This window comes from Vidua macroura, chromosome 4, assembly GCF_024509145.1.
Source record: "Vidua macroura isolate BioBank_ID:100142 chromosome 4, ASM2450914v1, whole genome shotgun sequence".
Lineage (NCBI taxonomy): Eukaryota > Metazoa > Chordata > Aves > Passeriformes > Viduidae > Vidua > Vidua macroura.
In genome coordinates this window covers 18,632,796-18,639,202 of record NC_071574.1, presented here as the reverse complement: position 1 = coordinate 18,639,202, position 6,407 = coordinate 18,632,796, and positions in this window count along the sequence as shown.

The window sequence follows — 6,407 nt, the reverse complement described above, 5'->3', positions numbered from 1 at the left end:
ATAATGCTTATTAATACATGCATTTTAAGGACTCTTCCTTAAAATGTTTTTTGTCCTTCGTGTTCTTTTCAGTGAATTCATGCCCTCCCATAAAAAGCAAAAATTTGCTGAAGCCTCTATAATATAAACTGATACAATGCGCACAGGGAAAAATACATCTCAGTTTGAACTCTGTTGCGCTCAGCCCACTTGGACTTGCCCTGCACTTTCAGGTTGATGCAATATTTTTATTTTATCACCTTAGAGTCACAAGCTCCTAGGCAGTGGGTCAGTCATGGCACAGAAAGAGCTGCCTCTCGCAGGCAGGTGGAACAATTCCTGTACATCAGCCACTAACCACAGCCCAGCCTTCTGCTGAGAAGAGGACATTTTATTTCAAGTGCCTAAGAGCAGCAATCTCGTTGAAAAAGGTTGCTATAAAGTGACAGATGCTTCACCATCATTCAAACAGGATGAAAAATAGCAGGGGAAAAAAAACCCCAACAAAACACAAAAAAAAAAAAAAAAAATCCCAACAACAGCAAACCTAAAATCCAAACAAAACCCAGATTTGAAGCACAATGTTGCAGTACTTCAGTGTAACTTCTATTTTCAGAAGGCACTAAAGAAACTGAAGCACAATAGGCAATGATTTTTACATTATTCACAACAAAAAGTATTTGTAGAATAATGCAAATATACAGTGGCAGCCTGCAGGCTGTTGTTGAAGGGTAAATGTTTACAGGAACGCTGGGTGTGAGGCTGTATTGGGTTTGCATGGCACAGTTCCTGTAGCGGAGGGGGTACAGGGGTGGCTTCTCTGAATAGCTGCCAGAAACTTCCTCTTTGTCTTGCAGGAGGGAGTGGTGGGGGGGAAGGTGTTTTTAAGATTTCACAGAATGACAGAATAATAGAATAACCTAAGTTGGAAAGGACCTATGAGGATCACCAAAGTCCAGCTCCTGGTCCTGCACAGCACACCCCAAGGGTCACACCACGTGCCTGAGAATGTGTCTAAATATTTCTTGAACTCTGTCAGGCTTGATGTTGTGACCAGTTCCCTGGGGTGCCTGTTCCAGTGTCCAACCACCCTCTGGGTGAAGAACCTTTTCCTAATATCCAACCTAAACCTCCCTTGACATGTCATTCCCTTATCACCAGAGAATAGATCAGTGCCTGCCCCTCCACTTCCTCTGTGAGGAATTTGTTTTACTTCTCATTATCCTCTTCTGATTTTGATTGGTGAATGCCAAATTCTTGATATTTGACTGTGCACTTGAAGAAACTAGAAGGCAGCTGTACTTTGAGAAACATGGGATGTAGGAACAGAAAATCCAAGAGAACCTACTTTTTCATGACTAGGGAAAAAATTTCCAAGACAATCCTATTTTCCATTGATAACTTACTTGCTTAAACATGGAGTTCAAATCTGACACTTAGAAAAACCAGATAAAGCAGCTATAGTGGTGGAAAAAAGACAAAAAAAATAAACACCTACTTCTGTAGGGGTTCCTACTCCAGTCACCAGTGACCCACACAGGAGCCTTAGGAAAGGCTGGTGGAAAGGGGCACGTGCTAATGTACACAGCTTATTTGCCATACTCAACTGGTAACAACTTGTCAGAGCACTAATCTTACTATTGCTCCAATATGTTAAATTATTTGTTAAAATTTAAAATGTGTTTAAAATACATGTATTACGAGCTATCCATATATTTACACTATAATGAAATTAAAAAAGGAAAAAAAGGTGAGGTGATTTTGTTTCTTTGATAATCTTTTAACTGCCAAACTCTTCCCATCCACCTCACAACAGCATGGGATAGTCAACCTTCCCACTTACTGAAAGCAGTGATTTTTTTTTTTTTTTTTTTGAGCTTTTTGCAAGCTAAGGCAAAGCTGCTTTTCCTGGCACGGGGTAGAGGTCCAGGAAAACAGAGGCTCCCTCACATTTGCTTTCAGGCTCTTGGAGAACTTATAAATTGTGACTGCTCTCAGAAAAATATGAATTTAGCAACCACCTTCTTTGGGAATGGATCCTTGGCTTGTGCAAACTGTCAGAGCTGAGTTGAAATCAGTTATGCAGTGTGGCATTTTGCTTCAGCTCCATGCTGTAAGTCATGAAATCCCAAACTGAGAATGGCTGTGTCAAAACCCTTGAACCACCTGCTCAGCTAGAAAAGCAGCAAAGTCTAAGGATTTATCTATATTAGATGTACACATGAAGATAATTCTGGGAAATTAAAATCCTGCTTGGGTGAACTTGCGCATTTTGGTTCTGGAGGAAAAGAGGGCGTATAAATGATTTGTGTGCAAGATCCAGTGCCTTTCAGTTCAGCTGAGATGACCACATATCATCCTTAGCCATGAAAATCCTCCCAGCGGCCATAAACTGTTCTGTATGTACAGACCTTATAGTGTAGCTGCAAGTAACAAAAATCATCCTAGCAAGGGTCATATTTTTATTTTTCTGGTTTGCTTTTGGACCATAGAGTCACCAGAAGGCATGGACAGCAGGAAGAGGGATTTATGTTCCCCGTCTCTTCCAATCTGAGAACTAGAAGGCATCAAATAAAACTAGGTAAGGCTAGTTTTGAAACAGAGAAAGGAAATCCTTTTTCACAGCACTTGGCATTAGAAATGGGGACTCAAGGCCACGGGACAGTGGAGCTGCTGTTGACTTATGCACATGTGACAAAGCAATGGGGCACATTCAGAAGCAAGAACTGCTTGAAGAGTTGTCAAATGCCAAGCCTCCCACACCAGGTGTAGCAATGCACCCTGCAGCATCTGTGAGAGCCCTCTGGTGAAGCACCACTCTGTGCTTGCCCTACCCATATTTCACTGGGGAGGATACTGGAGTGATCAGCTGATCCACTACCCATTTTCTTATATTCTGGTTGTTCTATGCTGTAGCTCTGCAATATGACTCTTACACTGTTGTCTGTTGGCAAATTGTTTGTATGGTGGATGGACAAAACCACTGGATTCTCTGGAGAGCTGAACTTCTACTTAACCATCTTCTCCTTGTTCTTTAGCTTGTACTTGAGTTTTGCCTCTGCATTCAGTTATCTCTGTTCATAAAATTTACCCAGACTAATGAGTAGCCCTGTGTTAATGGAAGCTCTAGTTTTCTGTGGATAAATTATTTAGGGGGAGGAGGAATGGAAGACTGTCCTATATTGAGGACTAGGACTTTTAAAAATAAATAAAAAGAAAATAAGTCAAGAGTTAACAAAAGATTACTTCATCAAAATAAACACACCTAAAGGAACAAAACATTGTAGAAACATCCATAAGCACACCTATATTAGTGAACTTGAGACATTTCCTTGGGAGGCTAATGTAAAAAAGTATGTTTCCCTTGTGAAAACATCTGTGACGATCTCTGCTTGTTTTACCATTTTTCAATTAATCACTTTTAAAAATGTGTCATTCCCTATCTATATGGTTTATTCAGGCTAAAGTGTATATGCAGTCCTAATTTTTGCTCCATTCCCATGGCAGTCAAAAAATCACTATCTGATTATACCCTAAACTGGGAATTCAGGTTTCAACTTGATTTGTTGTTTGAGGGATTCCTTTTGTTTTTCTTGTTCTTTTCTTTTCTTTTCTCTGTGGAGAGAACTTATTGTTGCCACAGCCATGCAACAGAGATGATTCATTCTGGATGGGAGAAATCAGCTTTGTCATGATGGCAAGGTTACTATAGGAATTTTATCTTGCAGGATTTATATTTTTATTATATATTTGTTTATTATATTTGTATATACTTTTATTCTATCCTATCCTATGTAAATGTATTATGTACTTACATAATCCAATAGGAATTAGACGAGTCTAATTTTGCTGATGGTTACTGGATCTCCCCAGATATTACAGAGCAGAACTTCACCTGGTGTGGGAAGCAATTCCATAGGTGGTAGCAGAGACTTTGACAAGTTCTGGTTCAGCCTCAAAGATTTGAAGACTCTCTGGCTTGTTTTGAACAGCACAACTTCTGCTTGTAGGCATTACAACATTTTTCCTTGGTGAAAATAGATTCTTATCCTCTGGTAATCCTGTAAATTTTCCGACTCCTCTGAACTTGCCCAAAAGTGGCACAGCATTTAGAAGGAGCCACAATTTCTCAGTAAGGGAAATTAATTATCCATGCCACCCATTCCTGAGCTTTCCAAAAATAAAGAGATTAAAGTACGGTTGTTTTCTGTAATGTCAATACCTGCACTCTAAGAATTAGAGGTATTGCAAGTTATTTGACTTAGCCCACCAAAGGTAATGATGTTTTGTTACCATAGGGAAGATTCATGCTACATTTATTAATTAATAGTTTTGATTGTACAAACCTATTCCTTTGTGCTGTGATGAACTAGCCTGGGAAACCAGACATGGGAGTCATAAAATGGGCCTGTCAAGAAAAAACATGTGGCCAAGTTGGGGTCAAGTCCTATTTAGTTTGCTCTCTTCAAAATGAAGCAAGCATTTACCTGGTAGGAGTGATCAGGCTGACATGTAGTAGACTATAAGAATGCTAAATAGAAAAAATAATGAGAGGTTATCACTATGCCCTCGGATTTGTAAGAAGGGGCACCTGTATTACACCAACTTTTGGCCTGTTTCCCTTCCTGAAGGCAGGCTGAACTGGCTTAAATGGGAATTGAGAAAACCCAACACTGAGTATTTTTCAAAAATCTGAAGAGCAATACACACTAGCACAATTTCATAGTACCGGCTCTACAGCTAAAACAATGCACTTCATCATGCCAACATCCCCTCTTGAGGCAACCTTTGGAAAGTGATTGCACCCAGCACATTAAAATCTCAATTATACAAGGAAACTAGATTTGAACTAGATGTTCTTTATGGTCCCTTCCAAACCAAATCATTCTATGATTCCACATGTTTTGTAACCTATCTGAAGCCTGTGAATCTTCCTTGCTCTTCAGTCTGTTCCTTGGAATGAACATCAAAGGATTTTTGAGGTCTTGCCACTGGGATTCAGAGCCCATGTGTCCCACAGCCCTTTCTTTCAAATTCTATCGTAACATGGCTTTGTAACATCTACACTATATACTACACAAGAATAGGGGATTTTGCCTAATTTCCTGAGTTTTATAATACCTCTCTGCTCAACTGGCCAAAAGACACATATTTTATTTAGAATGAAAGTTTTCCTGTTCCTATTCTTGCCTTCAACTAATACTTAGACTAACACCACTTCACAGTGACCATGGTGAGCCTGTATTTTTTAATGAGTCCATGTATTTTTTAAGAGGCTGACAAGGAACATCTGTCCAGACAGGAAAAAAGCTGTGGAAAAAGTTCCAGGGATTAAGTTTTCTGCATTTTACATTATAATGACATTTCCAATCACTTGAGAACTGCATGATTGCCTTTCATAGCTCCTGGGAATCTTGACTCAGTGAGTGAGAAATGTACTTTTAAATAATGGCACTCGTTCTAGATTTTCTCCTTAAGAATGCATCGGACCTTAATGAATCAGCTTTTTCGTGCAATCCCAATCACTGTGTAAGTCTGCCCTCTGACACTGCCTGCATGCAAATCCTTCATGCATAATTCTCAGCACACTGAATTCTTTTGGTGAGATGTCTGCAGGTTGCTGTCATTGTCAGTAGCTCTCCTGGTCTGCAACTTCACTGCCCTTTTAGCTGTGCTTTTTATTTGTTTTTTTTTCCTGTTGATACTGGGTTTTTGGCTTTCTGATACGATATAATTCTTAACTAACAGCAACCATATTCCTCCCAACACTGACAAAAAAGGCTCTTTAAAGTGGAGCAAGGAGAGGAAACATGGCACTGGTCATTCAATCAGTCTTTTGTCTTGTACTTTAGAAACATTAATTTACATTAATATATGCAATTCCACAGGGAGCTCTGAGTCTTATCAGCCTTATGAATCTCATGATTGACCGTGGCTCCTACTAGAGTTTGGGCTATGCAGCTGAAACACAAAGGTGAGCCTGACTTTTTTAGGATACCTGGAACAAAAGGACTCCTTCTTCCTTTCCTGCCTGTTGGGGGAAACTGACAGGAACACTTTGAAAAAAAGTATTTCAAAACTGCTTTGAAAATGTGATTGTCTAGAGACTGAACCAGGGAGAAAGTGTTTTTTGGATTATCTAACTCCAGTTATTACATCATGCTGGTACAAGAGGTGAGCTAAAAGCTAGCAATGAGCTGGCATTTAAAGCAGCTATAAAATCACAGAAATGCAAGGCTTAGTCTTGGAAGTTTAACAATGAAAACTATCTGATTCCTACTTTTATTTCCTGTTTTTATACAGAAGACTTAAATGTTATATAAGATTGTTTTCCCATTGCACATTGCTGGTCCTGCACATTTCCCATCTCCCCAAGCAGTACTGGTGGCTCTGCACTGCTAAACCCGTCAGACTACTGAGAACATGGG